This window comes from Notamacropus eugenii, chromosome 1 (assembly GCF_028372415.1).
Source record: "Notamacropus eugenii isolate mMacEug1 chromosome 1, mMacEug1.pri_v2, whole genome shotgun sequence".
Classification (NCBI taxonomy): domain Eukaryota; kingdom Metazoa; phylum Chordata; class Mammalia; order Diprotodontia; family Macropodidae; genus Notamacropus; species Notamacropus eugenii.
This window is the reverse complement of record NC_092872.1, coordinates 659,297,253-659,320,720: the sequence shown is the minus strand read 5'-3', so window position 1 is coordinate 659,320,720 and position 23,468 is coordinate 659,297,253. Positions and strand designations below refer to the sequence as shown.

The following is a 23,468-nucleotide window of genomic DNA, read 5'->3' as shown; positions in this document are numbered from 1 at the left end:
AAAATGGGTAGAAAAATTTTTATTGTTGAGTCGTTTCAGTCACATCCAACTCTCTGTGACTCAGTATTTCGGTTTTCTTGGCAAAGATACTAGACTGGTTTGCCATTCCCTTCTCCAGTTCATTTTAAAGATGAGGAACTGAGGCAAACAGGGGTAAGTGACTCAGCCAGGGTCACACAGATAATAAATGCCTGGGACCGAATCTGAACCCAGGTTCTCCTGATCCCAGGGCTGGAGCTTTATTCACTTCATCACCTAGCTGTTGTGTTATAAAAACGCTTGCTTTATACCGTAAACTATAAATAAATAAATAAATACTAATAAAGAAAATAGCACCAAGTCAGTAAATATTCATTAGGTACAAGGCTCACAAAGATTAAAAAAACCAACCAAACAATTCCCCTCTTTTAGGAGCTTACCATCAAATTGAGAAAAAGAGGGTGATACGTGCGTATCCCAAACATGCTTTCCTGGACTTTCTTGTAGACTCTGCTTAATCTTCATCTTCTGTAAGATGCTTTTCCCAGTCCGCCCTCCCCCAACCAGTTACCAGTGCTTTCCTCTCCAAACTTACTTTGGGTCCACTTTGGTTGTATCTTGTATTTGCAAATTTGCCTCTTCTATTAAAATAGAAGTTCCTTAACTGCGCCTCATGGAATTCCCGATTTCTGTCCATCTCAGTCCTTACGGTCGCCTGCTACCAGAAGCCTTTCTTACGCTTCATAGGCGTGAAGGTTTTCCTGTTCCCCAAATCACTGTCTGTATATTTATCCTGTTTAAACTTACGTCTGTTTTATCCCTAAGTAGAATACAAGCACCTTGAGGGCAGGGACTGGTTTGTTTTTTTTTATTGCTCTTCTGTTCTCATTGCCCTGCAATAGGACATAGTATGCAGCTAATGAATACGTGCTGGGTTGAGCTGGATAGCAACGGTTCCTTGACATGTTCCTTTGAGAGAAAGTAAAGGGCAGAAGTATGACAGGGAATGAAGTCCCAGGATACATGATGCTCTGACGTTGGCCATTTAGTTTTCTGCCAGGAGAAGTCTCTGTCCTTGTACACAGAAATAGTCCCTCACTCCCCCTCCCATCAAGGGAAAGCACAAATTTTCAGCACTTTATCACCCTCTCCATTCAAATTAACTCAATTCAACCATTACAAAGAGTTTACTCTGTGCCCCCCTAAACCCTGACCTAAGTGCTATAGTGGGTGAGGAAAACAGAAGAGTATAGACTCTTTGTCCTAGAAAGCTCATGCAAGTATTCAATGTTAGAGATACAGGGGGTCTTAGAGCCTCATTTTATGGAGGAGAAAATTGTCAGGAGAGGTTAAATAACTGTCCTAAGGTCACATAGCTATATAGTGGCTGAGCTAAGACATGAATGGTCTATAATCAGTTCTAAATCTTTGATCCTATATATGATCTTCTATATCTTCACTTTGACTGTTTCCTGTGCCTGGGATGCCTTTCTTTCCCCTCTTTATCAAATTCCTGCTATGCTTTGTTGCTCTGTCCTGTCTGACTCTGTGTGAACCCATTTGGGGTTTTCTGGGTAAAGATACTGGAATGATTTGCCATTTCTTTCTCCATCTCCTTTTTACAGACTAGGAAACTGAGGCAAACAAGGTTAAGTAACTTGCCCAAGGTCACACAGCTACTAAGTGTCTGAAGCCAGATTTGAACCCAGGAAGATGAGTCTTCCTCACTCTATGCACAGCCCTCTATGCATTGCATTAACTAGCTGCCCCTGTTGAATATTTACCCATTCTTTTAACTTGATCTCAGTTGATACCTCCTCCATGCTCTGCCCAGCTGGTAATGGCCCTTCCCTATTTTGAACTTCACATAGGATTTGATTTGTATTTCTTTGATGTACTTGTAATGCATGATTGTTTATTCTGCTTTTTTTGATTATCTATTATATCACTCTCATGGTAAGAGAAATATCCATCGAGTTTTCACCCCATGTAGACTAGGCTAGTAATACTTTTCCTCAAAATTCATTTAAACCATCCTCAAGACTCAGGGGAATAAAAACTCAGTCACCTGCACAAAACATCCAGGACAAAAGGAGCTCCAGATACTCTGTCAGGCTTTACCAGTGAATCACCATGGGCACCATACACAGAGGGAAGCTGCAGTTTAATTGAACCAAGGATGTGTTCTCACAGAACATCCTGCTGCTCTCAATGTCTTTTTTCTGATATGATTAAGTTTCTTTTCGTTAACTATCAGATGTCTATGAGTGTCTTGTTTCATTTTGATCTTGCAGGTGAGAGGTGAGAGCAATTATTCTCTAAAACTTCAGTGCTGGGGGAAAAGCTTTAGGAAATAGGGCAGAAAGGATATATCCGCAGTGGGGATAAGAAAATAAAAATTGGAAAACAGAGGTTGCTTAAGATAAATGTCTGTAATTGTACCTGAGGCATAAACTAGCCTGGGTAAATGCATGTCCTTTTTATGACCGTATCTTTCCCCAGGCATTTGATGGAGTAATAATCTTTAGGCAGTAGTCAGTCAACAAATATCGATTAAGAATGTAGTTTGTGCCAGGCACTAAATAATGTACTGGGGATCCAAAGACGGGTAAAAGTAAAACAACACCAACAATAACAACAAAAATTCCTTGCTCTTGAGGAGCATATTGTTCTTGTGCTGCTCATCCTTCATTTTCAAAGAGGACAAATGACATCATGATGTTGGGGTAAAATAGCGGATGATGGGTGATGGCTTGTGCTTGAACAGAATTTAAGTCGTGCAGACATGTACAAAGTCCTCAGTCTCACTCTCTCTTCTAGAGGTATTAAAGTCCAGTGGAAAGACAAAAGTCCAAAAGATTGGTGATGGCCAAGGATGTAGCGGATGACCTTGGCATCTTCAACGTCTTACCAAGCTCTAAGCACTCCACAGCACCTGCTTCAGCCACCTCTGTAGCTTTTGGAATAACTTGTTCTCATCTGCACATTCTGCTGGGAGAAGTCTTCATACATTTGGGGGCAGACATCTACATAATTCACTCATATATTTGAGTCCCATCGATTACCCCCAACCTGGTTTAGCTCTTCTGGCAAGACGGTTTATCAGGGTGTGGTCACTGAGCATACTACAGCTTCTTGGAGTCCCAGGTGAGAGTTGAGTGCCAGGGAGACACCAAAGGTAGATAGATGAGCCCTGCAAAGGACTTGGCAAGCCCTCATACCAGTAGTGCTGGTCTTCTTCGAACACTCTATATACACTGGACATTCTACTTTGGAATAGCTTTAATCTTTAAGAAATTCTCCTTACATTAAGCTGAAATTTGAATCACTTTAACATATATACACCCATGTTTTTCTATTAAGGATCAAGTGGCAAATAATTAAATGCATAACGATCTATGCTGTGCAAATGTGGGGTGATTCTATATAGGGGAAGACATTAGGTCAGTGGGGGGTGGGAACCAGGAATGGCCTCCTACTAAAGATGGGATTTGAGATGAGTCTTGGAGAAAGTCGAGGAAAAAAGATACATATATAAGTATATATGCTTATATATGTATATGTGTATATATATATATATATATATATATATATATAATATATGTACATTTGTATACATAATATTTCAGGCTTTGGGGATAGCCAGTGGAAGGACACAGAATAGGGAAACGTATATCATAAAATGAATGGAGGGGAGTAAGTTATAAGAAAGCTGGAAAGGTAGGAAGGGATGTGATTATGAAGAGCTTTAAGTACCAAACGGAGAAATTTATATTTGTTTTTTGAGAAAATAACTGTTGTTCCTGAACAAGGGGGTGTGACATGGTCACCCCCTACAGACCTGTACTTTAGAAAAACTCTGCCTTCTTTTTTCTTTTTTTCTTTTTTTTTACTTCTAGTAACAAACAAAGCTCTTACCTAGTTTGTGCCAGTCTCTTTGGCAGTTAGTTGGGGTTGAGGAGAGAGATTAAAAACATGCTTTCTTCCATTCCATACACATAAAACACCATCCCCTTCTCCCCAAAAGACACACAGTCTTCCACCAGGATATAGGACCAGACTGGCACAAAAATTCCAATGATTCCTTTTCCTTCCTAAAGAGGGAGTGAGGAAGGGTTGATGAAATAGGGGCAGGAGAGAGATTGGAGGTCTGGGACAGATATTCTGGCACTTACAGGAGTGCCCTTGAATGAAGGAGAGCAATCCAGTAGCCCAGAGGAAACAAATGTTATCGTAGTGAAGTTATTCATACCATTTTTTACTTTGCTATTTGCTGCATGCATTATGAGGCTTAAATAATTCAGAGCATATGTCCTAAATATTGGTCTGGTGAATGGTAATGGCTCCATCACCTACAAAATAAGACTATTTAACTGCTCTCCTTGGCAGGCACAACTGTGGCTTAAACATTTTGATATGATGAGCAAGGCATTTTGGAAAGGAAAACACCCATACAAGTGATACTTTCCCTGTTGGTTTGCAGGATTAAAAAGAAAGAAGACTCATTCTCTCTTGCCCAAGACTGAGACGAAATGACCTTCTCCTGATGTATTTACCTTCCTATTTGACAGATGTAATTTCAGTGATGGGGTTCTAGTAGTTGTACAGAACAGACTGTAAGTCAAAAGCAGTGCTCAGTCCGGTAGTTCAAATAAGAGATCAGCTTTCCTACAGCCCTTACTCCCCAAAAACTGTGGTGTTAAAGAGATTGTAAAAAGACAGTACATTATCTCTCTGGCCAGGGAGACCAGTCAATCTGTGTTTGCTGTATGATGGAGCTGAATCAGACACATGGGGGAAATGAGAACTCACAGTGTCTCAAGTCAAGAAGACCTGAGTTCAGATTTGACCACAGACGCTTGTGTGACTGGGGCAAGTCACTTAACCTCTGTTTGTCTCAGTTTCTTGAACTGTAAAATGGGAACAATAATAAAGATAATAGCTCCTATTTCAAGTTTTTTTGTGAAGGCAAATGGGTTCCAGGCATTTTCTCTGGCTGTCTCTCCATGCCTGGAATATTCTTCTTCCTCTGTTCCCATTACTGACCTTCCAGATTTCCTCTAAATCTCAACTAAAGCCCCACCCTCTCAGAAAGCCTTCCCCAATCCTCCTTAATTCCAGTGTTCTCTCTCTATTAATTATTTCCTATTTATCTTGTATATAGTTAGCTTTGTATATATTTGTTTGGGTATTTTCTCCCCCCATTAGATTGTAAGCTCCTTAAGGGCAGGGACTGCTTTTTGCCCCCGTTTTTTTTTTGTTTTTTGTTTTTGGAATCCCCATGCTTCTCATGGTGCCTGGTGCAAAGTAGCTTCTATATTAATGTTTATTATTATTATTGGGCATGTAGCCCCAGCTCACTAACAATGTTTTCAAGATTAGGTGGCTAAATGCCAGAGAAGTCATAGAGACCTGAAGTGCTATAGGGGGTTGGAGAAGTATAGCCTGAAGTGGCCAGGAAAGCCCTTAAAGGAGGAGACAGAACTAAAGTGGGGCTTTAAGTGACAGGTAGGATTTAGATAAGTGGTAGAAAAAGGATGGTATTCCAGTTGGGGGGCAATCTAAAAAGGCTCCAAAAAGCCATGTGAAGTAAGGGAAAACAGTTTTAAAATACAACTGGATTATGGCCATGCTGACAACTTGATTTCTGAAGTCAGAGCTGTAACTGGGGGTGGCAGGGTAGGATAAAGGACAGTTTGGATGTGCTGCAGAGGGCAGGTACCTTGTGAAATGGGGCAACCTCTTCCCTAGCCTCCTGCCTGTGGCCCTTACACATCTGGAGATGGAGGTAGGTCCTGGGATTAGATGGCCATTAGATTAGGAGATTGAGATTCAAATAAATCTCAAATGATTTACCCAAATATCAAAGACAGTGTTTGACAGGTCTCCTTTCTGAAGTGACTCCTGGATGCAAAAAGGTATTAGCACCCTGGGAGTGGGGCTAGGCAAAAAAATGGACTCTCACTGGCTGGCTCATGCCAAGAGACATATATCCATTAATGGTATCATTCTAGGTTAAAATATAACAACAATAACACCTCTTTCTAAGTCTAGTTATAAAGCAAATTTAAATTCTATAACTTTACTGAAGGACACAGGCAAATTTCAGTGGATGGGAATCCTTTCAGAACAGAACAGACAGGTATCTACCTCAACTTACCTAGAAATAAGTAAATGGCCATAATGCTAGGACCTAAGGTCACTCAGTTAAAATCCCTAATAAGAAACCCTTTCAAAGGAAAAAAAAAACCAACTGTTCAACCTTAAATGAATCTAATTAGTCTTTTGACACAGCCAGACAAAGGTGCCCCTAATTATCTGAATTGCTTTTTCTCAGAGTGTACTTGGCATTTGCTTTAGAGTTTAATAGTTCCCTCTTCCCCTTCATTCTTCAGAGAAACTACATTTTTTTAAAGGCAAGGTTTTAAATATCTTGCCACTCCATTTATTATGTTTTCCTAACTCTGCCTTCAAGGTGAGCAGTCAAGATAAGCTGCTGATCTGCAGTCCCATCTAATTTTGTTTTTGCATCACTCTGTTAAGTTGTCTAGCTTCCAATAATCATTAAGATGTAAGTGACACTCCAGAGGAAATCAATTCCTTTTGACTGAATAGAAAATAACTCCTACCTCCCTCGAATCATAATTACTGCTTTGTTTATTTTGCTGTTGCTTAAACTCCCCTTTTGTTTCCACCCAAGTGAAGTGCCCTGGATTGCGGGCATCAGCCTAAGGGGCTGAAGGGGAAGGTTGCTGGGTACTTTGGCCTGCTCTCCAAACCTTGCCCAAGAAAAGGAAATAATTAGAACCACTTAGGAATAAGAATTGCATTTTTCAACAAAAGACTCAATGCTGCCTTCCTGGAAATCTTTTAAAGAAGAAAATCATTCAAATTCCTCAAGGATTTACCCTTTTCCTGTTGTTTTTCCCCATTTATCTCTAGAGGAGAGAGGACTGCAGAAATTTCAAATCTGTAAACTCCCAGAGGACAGAAACCATATCTTAGACCCTTTCTATATATACCAGAGCATTCACATTTTGGGAGTGAGCTCAATAAAGGCATGACTGACTGAATTGAATTGTAAGAAAACTTAATTTATTGGGACTGTTAGGCCAGGGACAAAGCTACCAAAGGAAAGTAGAAGATTTCAACCACAAGAAAGTACTGGGTACTATTTATGTGTCCAACATAACAGGGCTTCTGATGAGCAAACATACTTGGGATTATATTTTTATACTGGTGCTGAAGAGCCTACAGTTCTGGGTATATATCAAGTATTGAATGGATTGATGGAGTCTCCTGACCTGGAATAATGCAAGTTTCCATATTTCTGAGATACGTTAAACATGGAATAATTCAAGATCGTGGAATGGCTTCAAATCATATAGTGTTAGTGTCGGAAGGGAATTCATAAATTTTCTAATTGGCTTCCCATTGAATGAAGGAGTCCCCCCCATGCCACCTTATTCCTGATAAATATTCAGCTAGCTTCTACCAGAACACTTTCCTTGCAGGGGAATTTACTACCCCAGAAACTAATCCACTCCATTTCTGGGCTAATGGACTAATTATTAGGAGATTCTTCTTTATATTGAGCAAAAATATGGTATCCTGAAATTTCTACCCATGGTTCCTTGCTCTTTTTTTATTTTTATTTTTATATATAATTTATTTATTTTTCAGTTTTTAACATTCACTTCCACAAGAATTTGAATTCAAGATTTTCTCCCCATCTCTCCCCATGTCCTACCCCAGGATAGCATGCAACCCCCTTCCTCCAGTCTATCCTCCCTTCTATTACTCACCCTTCTTCCATCCCTCTTCCCTTCCTCCAGTTTATCCTCCCTTCTATTACTCACCCTTCTTCCATCCCTCTTCCCCTCTATTTTCCCTAAGGGCAAAATAGATTTCTATACTCCATTGCCTGTATGGTTTAATTTCCAGTTACATGCTAAAACCATTTTTAACATTCATTCTTAAAGCTTTGAGGTCCATTCTCTCTCCTTCCCTCCTCACCCACCCTCACTGAGAAAACGAGCAATTCAGTACAGGTCATACATGTGTAACAATGCAAAACACTTCCATAATAGTTACGTTGTGAAAGACTAACGAAATTTCCCTCTGTCATATCCGGCCCTTCATTTATTCTATTCTCTCCCTTGACCTATCCTCCCACAATAGTGTTTGCTTCTGATTATCCCTTTCACTAATTTGTTGTCCCTTCTATTTTCTTCCCTCTCCTTTTCTCTTCCGCCTTGCCTTCCTGCAGGGTAAAATAGATTTTCCTAACCAATTGAGTGTGTTTAATTCCCTCCTTAAGTCAAATTCCGTGAGAGTAAGGCTCAATTATTTCCTTTCATCTACCTCCCTTCCCGTCCACTGTAAAAGTTCTTTCTTCCCTCTTTTATGTGAGATGATTTGCTACATTCTACCTCTCCCTTTCTCTTACTCCTAGTACATTCCATTCAACAGTAAATTTTATATTATTTTTTAGGTATTCTCCCTTCATATTCAGCTCACCCTGTGCCCTCTGTCTACATATATATATATATATATATATATATACATATATATATATACATATATATATACATATATATGCCCACATGTACAATACATACTTACACATATATAATATACACATACATACATACCTATGCACATGTACATATATATATATCCCTTTAACTACCCTAATAGTGAAAAACGTTTCAGTAGTTACAAATAACATCTTTCCATGTAGGAATTGAACAGTTCAACTTTAATGAGTTCATTAATGCTTCTCTTTCCTGTTTACCTTTTCATATTTCTCTTGATTTTTGTATTTGAAAGTCAAATTTTCTATTCAGCTCTGGTCTTTTCAACAAGAATGCTTAGAAGTCCTCTATTTCATTGAAATTCTATTTTTCCTTTAAAGTATTATACTCAGTTTTGCTGGGTAGGTGATGCTCGGTTTTAATCCTCGGTTTTATCTCCTTTGACCTCCACAATATTATATTCTAAGCCCTTTGATCCTTTAGTGTGGAAGCTGCTAAATCCTTTGTTATCCTGATTGTATTTCCACAATACTTGAATTGTTTCTTTCTGGCTGTTTGTAATATTTTCTCCTTGACCTGAGAACTCTGGAATTTGACTACCATATTCTTAGGAGTTTTCTTTCTGGAATCCCTTTTAGGAGGTGATCAGTGAATTCTTTCCATTTCTATTTTACCCTCTAGGTCTAGAATATCAGGGCAGTTTTCCTTGATAATTTCTTGGAAGATGATGTCTAGGCTCTTTTTTTGATCATGGTTTTCAGGTAGACCAATAATTTTTAAATTATCTCTCATGGATCTATTTTCCAGGTGATCTGTTCCTCCAGTTAAATATTTCACATTGTCTTCTATTTTTTCATTCTTTTGGTTTTGTTTTATAATTTCCTGGTTTCTCATAAAGTCATTAGCTTCCATCTGCTCCATTCTAATTTTTAAAGAACTATTTTCTTCAGTGAGGTTTTCAACCTATTTTTCCATTTGGCCAATTCTGCTTTTTAAAGTATTCTTTTCCTCGTTGGCATTTTGTACCTCTTTTGCCATTGGAGTTAGTCTATTTTCTTTAGCATTTTTTGGAGTCTCCTTTAGCAAGCTGTTGACTCGCTTTTCATGATTTTCTTTCATTTCTCTCATTTCTCTTCCCAATTTTTCCTCCACCTCTTTTACTTGAGTTTCAAAATCCTTTTTTGAGCTCTTCCATGGCCTGAGACCATCACATATTGTTTTTGGAGGTTTTAGATGTAGAAACCTTGAATTTAATGTCTTCCTCTGATGGTATGTTTTTTGTTCTTCCTCATCTGAAAGGTTGGAAGAAAATACCTGTTCACTAAGAAAGTAACTTTGTATAGTCCTACTTTTTTCCCCCCTTTTTGGGGCATTTTTTTCCAGCCAGTTACTTGCTTTTTGTGTCCTTTGTCAAGAGGATGGTATACTCTAGGGACCTGTAAGTTCTCAGTTCCTTCAAGGTGGCACAATCAAGGGAGAAGAGTTTACTCCTCTCCTGACCTGTGCTCTGGCTGTGAGCAACCACAAGCACTCTTTTCTGCCCTGAAACTGTCTGAGTAGGGTTCCCTCTCCAGAGCCACCACCAGCTCTACCACACCAGTGTTTCTCCTTACCCCAGGACTGCCACTCAGAAGTGAGACCCAGATTGGCTGCTTGATTCCCCTAGGGTCTTTAGGCTGAGGGTTCCAAAAGTGCATACTGCTGTTGCAATGGCTGCTGCTGCTCTGGAGCTGAGGACCCTCTCAGTGAGGTAAAAGAACTTTCTCAGTGACCTTTTAAGCTGCCTTTGACCTTTGTGGGTTGAGAACTCTAGCGAATGTAGCTGCTACCCAGTATTATGAGCTCTGAATCCTGCTCCAGTCCTCTCTGTGCTGTATGGCCAAGGCTGCGTTGCACTCCACTCTGATACCAGTGCGATAGACCTTTCCTGTAGGCCTTTCAGGCTGTCTTGGGCTGGAAATCTCTTTCTGTCGTTTTGTGGCTTCTGCCACTCTAGAATTTGTTTAGAGTCATTTTTTACAGGTATTTTATGGGCTATAAGGGGAGAGCTAGAGCAAGTCTGTCTTTCTACTCTGCCATCTTGGTGCTACCCTGCCCCCCATCCCCATGGATCCTAATTCTGACTCTCTATGGATGCAGAGAATGAAACTTATTTCCTTCATGTGATAGCTTTTAGATAATTAAGAACAATTTCTAATATTCTAATTACTATTCCCCAAAGAAAAATTTCTTCTTCTCTTGGTTAAATATACCCATGGTCTTCAACTATTTCATATGTGATATATTTTTCACCCTTTGCACCTTTGCTTCCCTGTTTCTGGATTTATTCATCAATAGCCCTTTTAATAGAACTGAATATGCATACATACATACATACATACATACATACATAAAGATACACACACACACACATATATCTGAAGATCATACTCTAGATAAAATTTGACCACTATTATGTCCCTTATTCTAGATACTATATTTCTACTAAAGCAGCTTAAGTATGCATTAGATTTTTGGGGGTAAATTGTGCCATACTCTGTAGTCATATTTAGCCTGACATCAATAGTAAACTCTCATTCTTTTGCATATTACCTGCTTCTAAGTCAGGTCTCCCCCATTCTGTAACTGTACAAGTAAATCTGCTTTTATACCAAGATTTACATCTTTGTGTTAAATTTTATCTTGTTCTTTTCAGTCATTAATTTCAACTGATCAAGATTTTTTTGGATCTTACTTCTGTGATCTAATATGTTAGATTATCTCTTCCAACTTTGGTTCCTTTATAAATTTGATAAAATTAAACTTCTATGTCTTCATCTAAGATTCGATAAGAAAAATTGTAATCAGGACAGAGCCTCACTGCACACTAGCAGAAAAGTCCTCTAGGTTGACATCAATCAATTAATCTACTCTTTCAGTAATTATTCAACCAGTTACAAATCTACTTAGCTATGGTATCATTTAGCTCAATCTTAGCTACACAGATAAAGAATAAAAATGAGAAAATGTTATGGCATTCATCTAAAACAGCTCCAATCTAGCGCATTTAAGCAAGTTATTGATGCTGAATAATATGAAATGAATAAAGGAATGGATATTATCTCTAATTATGATTATTTCACACAGGAACAAGTCAATTTCCACACTAAGATTCAGTGACCCTAAAAAATACCTTGCCAGACAGTCAGCTGACTTACTTTCTAAGTGGAGATGTATTGCGACCTAGATTATTATATGTTTGTAATATAGACTAATTTGTAAAATCTTACAGAGAAGAATAGTAGATAATCATAAAGAATGATAGCTTATAAAAGAGAGAGGAATCAGAAGGGGAAAAAACAAATTAAAAGAAGCATGGCAACAGACTCAACTAAACAGTCATTCTGAGGACATTTAAGGATGAAACTGAAAGAAGGGAAACAAATAGAAGAAAGATGAAACAGAACCACAATTTTTAAAATAGTAAACTCTTTACATTATCAAAAATAGTGCAGTAATGATATTTGGTGTCTAGCATCACAATCCTGGCTATTCTTTTAGAGAAAATATAAATGGCACCAAAGAAAATTAAGATGGGAAAAGCAATTACATCTGGCCCAGGATACAAAGGATGGTTCATTCTAGAGGCAAAATAATTTTGAGTAAGTTGAAAAAATAATTCTCCAGGCATCAGAAGGAGGGGAAGGTTGAAAACATGTTGGATTTTATTACTACTCCAAAAGGACAATTGAGAACATTAGTTACTACTAATACAAAGATCTCTTTGTCCATCTACACAAAAATTCTACAAGAATAATCTACATACATACACATCAAGGACCTATTTAATAATCTTCTAAGGGAAAATATAGACTTTCAAAAAGAAATTCAATAGCAGATCAAATGTTTTTCATCATATAATTATAATATATGTGCATATATATAAATATGTATATAGTTTATAATATATATGTTCATTACAGAAGGATATAGTGGATAGAAGTACTTTTTGTTTTCTGCTATAAAAAAAGAACTTGATTTGGTAGAACTAAACACTATCATAATAGCTTTCCTTCTATAAGGTGTAACTCTTATATATATCAAAGTTATTTAATTATTCTTGAAAGATATAACAACTTATTTCATGACTCTCATTAATGTCAAAGTAGGTTCAAAACAGAGAAGCATGAATTTGTCAAAGTGAGTTACCTCTATCATGCAGAAGATCAAGCATGACTGCAAGTTGAGCTGCTAGATGCTCCTATTTGCAAGTGATATTGTGATGATTGCCTCAAGTTTATAGACATTGTGGAGTCTCCAAAAGGGATTTTGAAATCACCCAAAATAACTTAGTCTAACTATGGAAAAACAAAGAGAATGAAAATTGCCCATTGTCCAGATTATGATATCCATTAGATGGACAAGCCATAAATTTGACTTATCAATGTAGATACTACTGATGAATAATGAATTGGACCCAGAATCGACAGGTAGGAGAGAAGGCTATGTTGCCTTTGGAAACTTTCAAAATTCATTTAATGACCTAGAGAACCTTGTTGGTTCTTCTCATGAAGAACACTTTGGACTTTTCCCTGAAATAAAGGCCCATCCTTTTTAAAAATAACATTTATTTTCCTGATGTTCTACAGCCATCTATAATCTCTGAAGATCTGAAATGAAGAGGCATATGATGGGAGGGAATAGGTTGCAGCATATTAAAAGTAAAAAAAGAATTGTGAAGAAGTAGAATAGTAAAGAGATCACAGGGTTTAAAATCAAGACCTAGATTCAAAGAACTTGGAGTCAGGGACACTTGGGATCGTGCTTCAGATATTTACTGTCTGGGACTTTGGGTATGTCATTTAAAATCTCTGGGCCTAAATTTTCTCATCTATAAAATGAGGTGAACTAGATAGCCCTTTTTAGCTCTGAATGTATGATACTATGATAAATGGTCCCAATGAAATGTATGACAGAAATAGATGGGCTAGTCACTTAGAAACAGTGAGACATAATTGTTGAATAGTCTGCTAGTGTCCTCCTGAAGTTAATAGAAAGTAAGGAAGGTCTCCAACATATTGTGTGAACTTCCTGTGAAAAACCTGTGGCAGATCATGGACAGAAATGGTAAAGAATGTGCCCACATGGATGAGTTGTGATCTATGTAACCAGAGGGAATATCCATATCAACATTATTGATTTATTATAATACAGAATGTCAACAAAGATATCATGAAGAACTTTGACAAATATCTTACTTGACTCAAGCTACTGTATATACTCTGGATACTACATGTTCGCAATTTGCAAGTCTACTTATCCTCCTAATAAAAAGCATCAAGTTGGCATTATTGGTATCATGATTAATTATCATTATTACTATTATTACTATAGGAAAGCAGGACTCTCCCTGGAAACACAACTGGTAATCAGGGCAAGATATAGCAAAAGCCATAGTGACTTGGTCTTCAGAAACACACTGAATCTGGGGGTGCATGGGGTGTCACAATAGCACACTGGGTAGGACATTTTATGGTCACAGGCTGCATCAGGGAAACAGAAGCCACATTATCAAAGTAAATCTGGGTACCCTTTCAGAGGTTTGAGGTCAAAACTATTTTCATAATAATACTTAGACATTTTAATTTCCAATAAAATAAATATGGACAGAATCCACATAAACAAAAGTTCTTTGGGGTCCTGAGACCAAAGTATGAGCATGATTGAATTCACCAAACACTAGGAACTAAGTGTTCTAGAAGACTAATCATTTTAGAATATTATGCTAGACTGGGGAAGAGGAAAGTTTAGACAGGATATAGTCACTGCTTTCATAGCCTCATGGTCTGATAGACGAGGTCTGAAGGACGAGATTGTTTCTTTTTCATCTTTGTATTTCGCTCATTTCTAGCAGAGTACCTTGTACATAGAAAAGGTCTTCAGTAAGTGAATGAATGAAGTCCATGAAATTCATAAAGATTCAATCCTGTCTTTATATAGTATTTTTCAGCTTCCCTTTTCTTGATATTCAATGATGTTCTTTCCCAGAGTCAGTAGTCTTTCAGTTGAAAGACTAATGTTTCAGTTTGTGGCTTTGTGACCCTGCCCAAGTTGTGTAACCTGTTGGAACTTCAATTTCTTCAATTAAAAGAATCATAGAGCTTGAAATACTTATCTCACAAAGAGTTAAAAGTAATTTGCTTTGTTAAACTTAAAGTGAATGGCTGTTATTAATATATCAACTAATTATAATAATTAAGAATATCAACTTGAGTTTTCCTTTTCTTTTCATTCTTCTAGTCACTCTCTAAGGAGCAAAATTCCCCAAATATGGGTATTAGGAGGAAGAATGAAAAGGTTATGCCACTCATAATTAACTGGAAAGAGATAGAAGATGAGTTTTCCCCATTTCCCTTTCTTCTTTTCCTCTTTTAAGACCCAGCTAACATTCTTAGTCCTATTTTGGTTAGTTGATGCCTTCACTGGGTGACTACAGTCTTCATCTGCATGCTTAGCCCTATGGTGCATACAAAGGGAGAAGATGTGACCCCTTTCCTGAAGAAACTTACTGTCTCATTGGGGGAAACCAAAATTAAATACCTAATTATTAAAGAGCAACACAGGACAGTGCATAACTAATATACACACATATATACATACCATGTTTATGTATAGGTACATAATGCATATATTATACATGTGCACATTCATGTATGTGCACACATATCCCCCTCAACCCTACCCCTGAATTGTCCTCCTCCAGGTTCCCTCCCCATCCCCCCACTGTGTTCTCTGAATGACAGCTCAATAGTTAAACTTGCTTTTTTCTTAAAACTTTGTCCACTCTATCCTTCTGCTTCTTTCTGAGACCTGGCTTTCTTCTAGTTATACTACATTCCTGGCTTCAGGAATTGGTTGTAATTTCACTCATACATCTTTATTCCTGGTCATGGTGGGGAATTTGGAATATTCTTTGCTACTTTTTGCCACTTCTAGACTTTCCTATCCTTTCCCGCTACCACTTTCACTCAGTAATTTTTCTTCCTTTGAGGTTCACTCAGTACAAATTTATTACCATAATTTATTAGAACAGTAGCCAAAGGAGCCACTTTCCCCAGTGAGTTAAGTTCCTGGCTCAGTTTTCCTCTCCTCCCCTATTCTTGGCCTCATACTAGAGGGTTTCAATATACATACCTGATGTCCCCGTAAACACTCTAATTAATGTCCTAGTTGTTCAATATTTCCCATGGCATACTCTTCCACTTCACCTTAGCCACCCACAAAGATGGCCATCCCTTTCATCTTGCCACCACCTCCATCTTCATTAGCTCTACAATTCCTTTGTCTGATCACAGTTTTTTAAATCAGTTTTTCCTTTGCTTCCTGGCCCCCTTTATCTGCTTTTTATGTCCTCTACCCCTGTTTGTTCAAATTGTGACCTCTCATCCTTCTACACTTATTTCTTTCCTAGGCCATTTCCCCCTCACTGGCTATACTCTTTTTCCTTCTCTATCTGGACCCCAGTTCATTTCTACACTATCCTATACTCAAGTCCCCTTTCCCCTTATTCCATTACTGCTTTTAGTTTTAGCATTCCCCCATCATGACACTAGCACCTAACACCATGTCTTTTTTTGCAGCTCTTCCCTGTGCCTGGACTGCTCTCCCTCTTCATTTCCACCTCCTGGCTTCCCTGGATTCCTTCAATATGGCTCAAATTCTACAAGAGGCATTTCTTGCACTACTAATACCCTCTCACAGAAATTAAGCACCTCTCATTTACACTCACTCATACACTCTTGTATGTATGTTTGTTTACATGTTGTCTCTCCAATTAGAATGTGAACTCCTTGAGAACAGGAACCTTGTTCTTTCCTTTTTTTCTGTTGTAGTGCCTGACACATATTAAATGTTTAATAAATGCTTTTTGACTAACTATGTGTTATACATCTATACATGTACACACAATTATATATTGTGGACTATATGGAGTATACTAAAACTAAAAGTCTTAATACAGTTTTAAGTTTTAATACTTCAAAATTGCAATAAACCTTTTGGAACATTCTATATATGTATGTATTTTATTATATATATATGTATATATATATACGAATATGTTTATAAATGAATGAATGAAAAACCCTTATTAAGTGCTTACTATGTGTTAAACACTGGATTAAAGGCTGGGGATACATAAAGAAAAGCAAGATAGCCTTTCCCCCAAATGGGTTTACATTTTTTTGGTGGGAGACAACACATATACATTAAGGAAGGGAAGGGTGTTTTGTTTGGGAAGTCTTGGGAAAATGAAAACTAGAATAATAAAGCAATCTCTTGACATATTTTTTCCAGAGGCAGTAGAAGACAACAGGGGGGGGTGGTACCAGGGAGCTCAGAGCTGAATCACTTAGCAACTCCTAGCCATGGTTTGTGAAGATCAGTTTTGAAGGTTGAAGTTCTATCAGTAACAAAGCAGCAAATGTGTGTATATATTAAGTATTTTTCCAGTGTCAAATTGTATATTATAGATGCTGCTCTACTCTACTCATCCCCTCCACCATATCCAATCAATTGACAGGTTTTGACTTTTCTACCTTCATATTATCTCTTTTATCTGTTTCCCTTTCTTCCATACTTTGCTTCCATCTTGAAGGAAGGAACATGGTATGGTGGATAAAGAGCTAAGCTCATAGCCAGGAAGAACTTTTTACTTTTATTAGTTGTATGACTATAGGCAAGCTTCTTCTCCTCTGAATCTCAGTTTTCTCAACTGCAAAACGGACCTAACAATACCAGTAGTTCTTACCTCACAGGGTTCAATTGAGATAATTTGTTTAAAGCAAACCTCAAAACCCTTAATAAATGGCAGCTATCACTAACAGTGCTAGAGACTATCAGAAAAAACAGCTGGTCTGACCTTAGGTTTTTCACTGAAAAATACAACTTTCCTTCCCTACAGCTGAATACTCTATTAGTCATAATCCTTTGCATCACTATATCTAGTTTTCCTAGGAGTTCTCTGACCCTCTCCCTGACATTGCCTTGAATTTCCAGCTGAGATATGACACAAACATTGTATGCCTACCTTGACTTTCAGGTTCAGAAACTATTCCTAAGGATCTATTCTTGGTGGCCCTCTATCTTCCAGATAGTTTGAACAGCCAGAATGCTTTTCAAAGCCTTTTGTGATTTTTCTATCTAGATGTAATGTTCTGTTTTCATTTGTTTCTGGGTGTTTGCTTAGAAGAAATTAGATGAATACCAAGAGGCTCCTGTCCTCCCTGAAGAGATTCAGTGGCTTTTATGATGAGACATTTTGAGAAGCAGTTTTTCCCTAGGTGGGCAACAAGGTTTGGGTGAGTATACCAGATGGCTATTTTGATACTTCAATTTCTAAAATTTTATTTTTATCACCATAAAATTCATGTGCCTTAAAAACTTAGATAATTCCTTATACCCCATTTCATCACTGCCTCCATTCCCTTCCCCTATTCCATTTTGCTTCTTAGTACAGTGATCTTTTATCGGAAAAGGGGTATCAGGCCAAAGAAAATGATGGCCCCATTCCTTTCTCTTTTAAGCATGGAGTAAGCTCTTGGGATTTGTACATCTTCTGTGTTCATGCATGCTCAAGTTAGGAGAAATCATTGTGGCAATGGATATTTAAGATTTTAGTAATGGGGCAGCCAGCCTTTTATTTTACTTGTGCATAATAGATTTGCAGTTATGAAAATGCTTATTTTATGTCATAAGTTAAAAATAAAATAAATGTAATTATGAGGCATCCTTCACTTTGGAGCTAATGAGATAATAGTATTTTAGGTTTAGAACCAGAAGGTCTTTTAAAAATAATCTAATACAACCCCCCCACTTTACAGAAAAGGAAACTGAGGTCCATAAAAGTTGAGGACCTTGTCCAAGGTTACACAGGAAAATGGGTGACAATGCTAGAATTCAAATCCAGATCTTATCATTTCAAATTCAGCTTTTTCTTTTTCTCAATGCACTCCCCCTTTAGAGAGGCTTCAGGTCTGCTGCTGTGAGACAAAGATTCTCCTTTTGACATATTCACAACATTTAACTTTGATCATAAGGTGAAACAGACAAACACAATTCCATGACCCCAATATCCTTTCTGATTTCATTGTCCTTTTAAGGATTTATTGCCCTTTTTTTTTATCTTCTCACTGCTTTTAAGAAAGGATCAGCTAGCAATCATTTATACATTTGTGTGATTCCCACTGGATTACTTTTTCTAGGGGGCATTTGGAGCATATTCTGCATCTCTGATTATGAAATGAAAAACTTTGTTCTCATTTAAAAGAAGCAGGTAGAACTTTGGAGGAGATTTTGGAAGAGTGACTTCCAAGCCCCCCTAAAATCATAGTCACTGGGAAGGCAGAGTACATTTACAAACTCTCTTCCCTCCTTCTAATCTTCTCCCCCAAACTAAAGCAGTAAACTACAGAATGCAACTGGGGCATTGTCCATACAAGGATATTAGAAACTAAGTGAGGGTATTGGTAACTTCCTGGAGCCTGAGTAACAAGATGGCTTTAAAGTCACAGGAAGGACTTCAGTATTCTGAAAAAGAAGGGTCAGATGCTTAGAGAAAATGGTGCTTTCAGTCAGTGGTACACTTTAGCTGTCATGGAGCAATATCTTTTAATTGTTTGCTGTTCTCAGCACCAATATATCAATAGCAGATATAGGACCACACCCAGAGTCAGTCAGGGACTTGGATTTCAGAAGCAATTTGGAGACTACCACAAATCGTTTCATAATGCTTTAATTTCTTAATCTAGATATATGTGATTACGTGTATTTTGCTTAGCACTACAAAATAAAACAGCCCTGTACCTGTCCTTCCCTTGCTTTCTCTCCCACAGTCTCAAAGACGAGAACTGAACGAAAAGTTCAGATATATCCTTGACTCAAAAGATAACACATCCCCTCTGGCAGGCTGTAGTGGAAGGGCCAATGGATCTCAAACAGAAGACCTAGCTTTGTATCCAGCTACAAAACCTCAACTGTATTACACTAGGAAAGTCACTAAACTTTATTGAGTCTCAGTGTTCTCATGTGAAAAATAGGAACGATTAAAGTTTAAAAATGATTGCCTCCTTTCCTTGAAACGGGAAGATATATGGTGAGATAAAAACCTCAGCAACTTTAATAGGTAATCAAGAGGAAGTTAAGGATCTCAGTGCATTACACATAGTTTATACTTAAGCTTTTGTTGTATGGAAAAATGACATACCAGTAAGAGCACAGCACCAAGTGCTGATGGTCTGAGTCGCTCTCACAGTCTCTCCAGCAAAATGTATATATGTTCCTAGAAAATCTGCAGTGTTTAGCTTTTACCTACCCTAGTGCCTAACATAGGTGTAGCAAAGATGTATTTGTTGAACTGAGTATATGAAATTAGAGCTGGGAAGAAATTTAGAGATTCCTTAGTCCCAATCCTCCATTTTATAGATGGAAAAACCAAGGGAAGGGGAAACTACATGCCAAGAACTGTTCTAAGCACTTTATAAATATGAGCTCATTTAATTCTCACAGTCCTTAGAGGTGGGTACTGTTATTAGCTCCATCTTACAATTGTGGAAAGTGAGGCAAATAAAGGCCAAATGATTTGCCCAGTCACACAGCTAGGAAGTATCTGAGATTGGATTAGAACCCAGGTATTTCTGACTCCAGACCTAGTGTTCTGTTCACTGTACTACCTGGCTACCTATATAGTGTGAGTTCTTCTTCTTCTTACTCTTTTTCTTCTTCTCCTTCTTTTCTTTCTTCTTCTTTTTCTTCTCCTTCTCCTTCTTCTTCTTCATCTTCTTTTCTCTTTCTTTTCTCTCTCTCTTTTTCTCTCTCTCAGAGAGTGGTGAAAGATAGTGAGGAATTCAGGGTGATTACTAGGTTGTGAGCCTGAGAGACTGAGAGGATGATGTTTCTACAGTCATAGGAAATGTAGGAAGGGGTGGGAGAGTTGCAGATATATTGAGTTTCAGATGTCTACTCATATCCAGTTCAAGATGTCATGAAAAGCAATTGGAGATGTACGATTGGAGATCAGCATAGAGAGTGGGACAGGAAAAAAGGTAGATTGGAAAATCATCAACATAGAGATGGTAATTAAATTCAGAGGAGCTGATGAGATACCAAGTGAAGTAGCATATAGAGAGAACAGAAGAAGACCCAGGATAAAACCCTGATCTGGAGGAGAATCCAATAAAGGAGATAGAGAAGGAATAGTTAGATGAGAAGAAGGAAAGAGGTGTCCCAAAAAACTTAGAATAGAGTACCAAGGATTAACAGTGATCAACAGTGTCAAAGACTGCAGAGAAGTCAAGGAGAAAAAAGATAGAAAAAAGGCAGTGGGTTAGTAACTTTGAAGACAGCAGTTATGGTGGAATGAAAAGATCTGAAACCAAATTGTAAGGAGTTAAGAAGACAGTGAGAGACGAGAGAGTGGAAGCATCTATAACAGATGGCCTTCTTCAGGAATTTAGCTATAAAGGATGAAAGACAGATATAGAATGATGGCATGGATGGAAGGATCAAGTGACGTTTTTATTCAGGATAAGGGAGATTTGGGCATGTTTGTAGACATTTTTTTTTAACTCTATCTTTTTCCTATCTTTATCTCTTTCTATATATCACAGTATAACACTTTAAAGTTTATAAAACATATACATCACCTCATTTGAGCTTTACAAGCCTATTATTACAAGTCTAATATACAGAATTATTTTTTTAGATTTTATTGATGTCTTTGGCTTTCTCTTTTTTTTTAACATCCAAACAATTTCTTTATATTATTTTCTTTATATTATTCTCCCTTTCCTCACTGAACACTGTCTTACAACAAAAAATGTTTACTCAACTGTAAAATGGAGATAATAACAGTATCTACCTCCCATGTTTGATGTGAGGATCAAATGAGATAATATTTGTAAAGTGCTTAGCACAGTACCTGATACTTAGTAAAGACTATATAAATGCTAGCTCTCATTAGTATTATTAAAACTACACAATTAGTGCAATTAGTGCAATTGCATCTCAAGGTTCCCCCCCTCTGCACCTGGGGGAAATTAATGCATCTATTATTTAATTCACACTTTACAGAGGAAGAAATTAAAGTTCATTGAGATGGTGATTTGTTCATGGTCAGAAAGCTGATGAGGCAGGATTAAAACCCAGGTCTCCCTGACTGCAAGTCTAGGACTTGACCACGCTGCCTTTAGAATTAATCTCTCTAAGTTTAATGGTTTGTCTATGGTCCCATGGTGAATTTGTGAGTCCGAAAGTAATTTCCTAGATGAGGAAGGATTCAACCTCAGGTCCTTTGAATCTAAGCTCAATATTTCTTCCATAACTCCACTCTGCCTTCACGATAAACTCCAGTCCTGATCTCTCAGAAGCTCCGGTCCTATATCTATCATCAACTGTTTTCTCAACATTTCAAATTGTATGTCCCATAGACATCTCAAACTCAACATGCCCAAAGTAGTCATCTATCTCTTCTCTCCTCTCTCACAGAAATGATAGTTTTAAAAATCATTTCTCAAAGAGATAAGGAGCATTATGGAGAGGGAGGAGAGATCTTTGTCAAATAGAGTGGCCTGAGGATTCTTCAGGAAATTAGGAGAATTTGAATTGGGCCTCAAAGATGGGTGAGCAGGATATGGCTAGACATAGACAAGTGAGGAGGGTACTCTATGAGACAGGGAAAAACCTAAAGTTTGACATGGTTCAGGGATGGTGAATAGAACAGCATGCCTTCATGGTACAACTAGTTGGAACATAAGTTTGTGGAGAGCAAGAGAAACTCATTTTGACTTCTATATCCAGTGGTTAGCACACATAGATGCTTGTAAATAGTAGGACTTTTAAATAAATATTTGTTAGATTGGATCAGAGTAGTGAGAAGTAGCGGGGCATAGATTAGGAGGTAGATGGGGGCCAGCCTCTTGGAAGCTTTGAAGGTCAAGTTGGAGAAACTGAATTCCTACAGTAAGAAGGAACATGGGAGATTTTGGAATGGAGTAATTGTAAATAATGTACAGAGTAGAATTAAGTGAGCAGAGAATGGTGGGAATATTAGTTAGACATTCCTGCAATAATCTAGTAGGGAAGCATAAGAGGGAACAAGGTCTGGATTGGGTCTTGGTAAGGGTTTACAATGCTTATCTCAAAAAGGTAGAACTTCATTAACCCCATGTGACACCATTCATCTCACATCTGAGCAGCTCAATGATATTTTAAATTTCTATTATATACTTGGATACATGTTGTATCTCTCCAGTACAAGGTGAGCTCCTTGAGGTCAAGGACTTTGTTTTTCTCTCTCTATCTCAGTCCCTAGCACAGTGTCTTACATACAGTAAGCACTTAATAATTGTTGCTTTGAACTGAATTGAATTGTGAAAGAAATAGAGAACTCAGGGTTGGAAGATCTGGCTTTGAATCCTCATTCGGACATGTAATGGCTATGTGACCCTAAGCAAATCAATGAACCTCTCTGAATCTGCAGAAACTTTTGTTTCTTCAACAGTAAAATAGGAATATTTGCACTATTTTCTTCACTGAAATGGTAGGGGAAAATGCTCTATAAACCTTCAAACACAATATAAACCTGAGTATTTATGGTATGAATCATTAGAAAGTCTTTTGAAATTTGGAAGATTAATTGCTGAAATAAGAACTGTCCAGCTTACTCAATATTTGGTTGAATCTTGTGAACCCCAGGTTCATAGATACTTCTTCTACAAGGGACTGAACTAAACTCATCATTGGGAAAATCAGAAATCAGATTCCCCACGAAAAATGTGATCTTTTATCAGTCTTAGAGTCAGAATATTCTATGGTTTGGGGATCTTGGCCACTGAGATGAGGGCTGCTTGTGGTCATGGTAGTGGTCATGATGGTGGTAGGAGAACTATAGCCTTTCATGTTTTTACTTCAAGTTCC

At 37.7% G+C, this 23,468-nt stretch overlaps 1 protein-coding gene and 1 long non-coding RNA gene across 4 annotated transcripts in view; one reads left to right on the top strand and one right to left on the bottom strand.

Annotated features, from left to right (window-relative positions):
• FSHR (follicle stimulating hormone receptor) overlaps positions 1-23,468 on the bottom strand; it is a 235,669-nt gene that overhangs the window by 204,437 nt on the left and 7,764 nt on the right. The gene's annotated exons all lie outside the window — the stretch shown is intronic.
• LOC140521026 (uncharacterized) overlaps positions 17,743-23,468 on the top strand; it is a 109,441-nt gene continuing 103,715 nt past the window's right edge. Inside the window, exon 1 of one of the 2 annotated variants that reach the window (XR_011972756.1) lies at positions 17,743-17,854. This is a non-coding gene — a long non-coding RNA (uncharacterized lncRNA). The remainder of the gene's footprint in view (positions 17,855-23,468) is intronic. The other variant, XR_011972757.1, reaches the window with a different exon arrangement.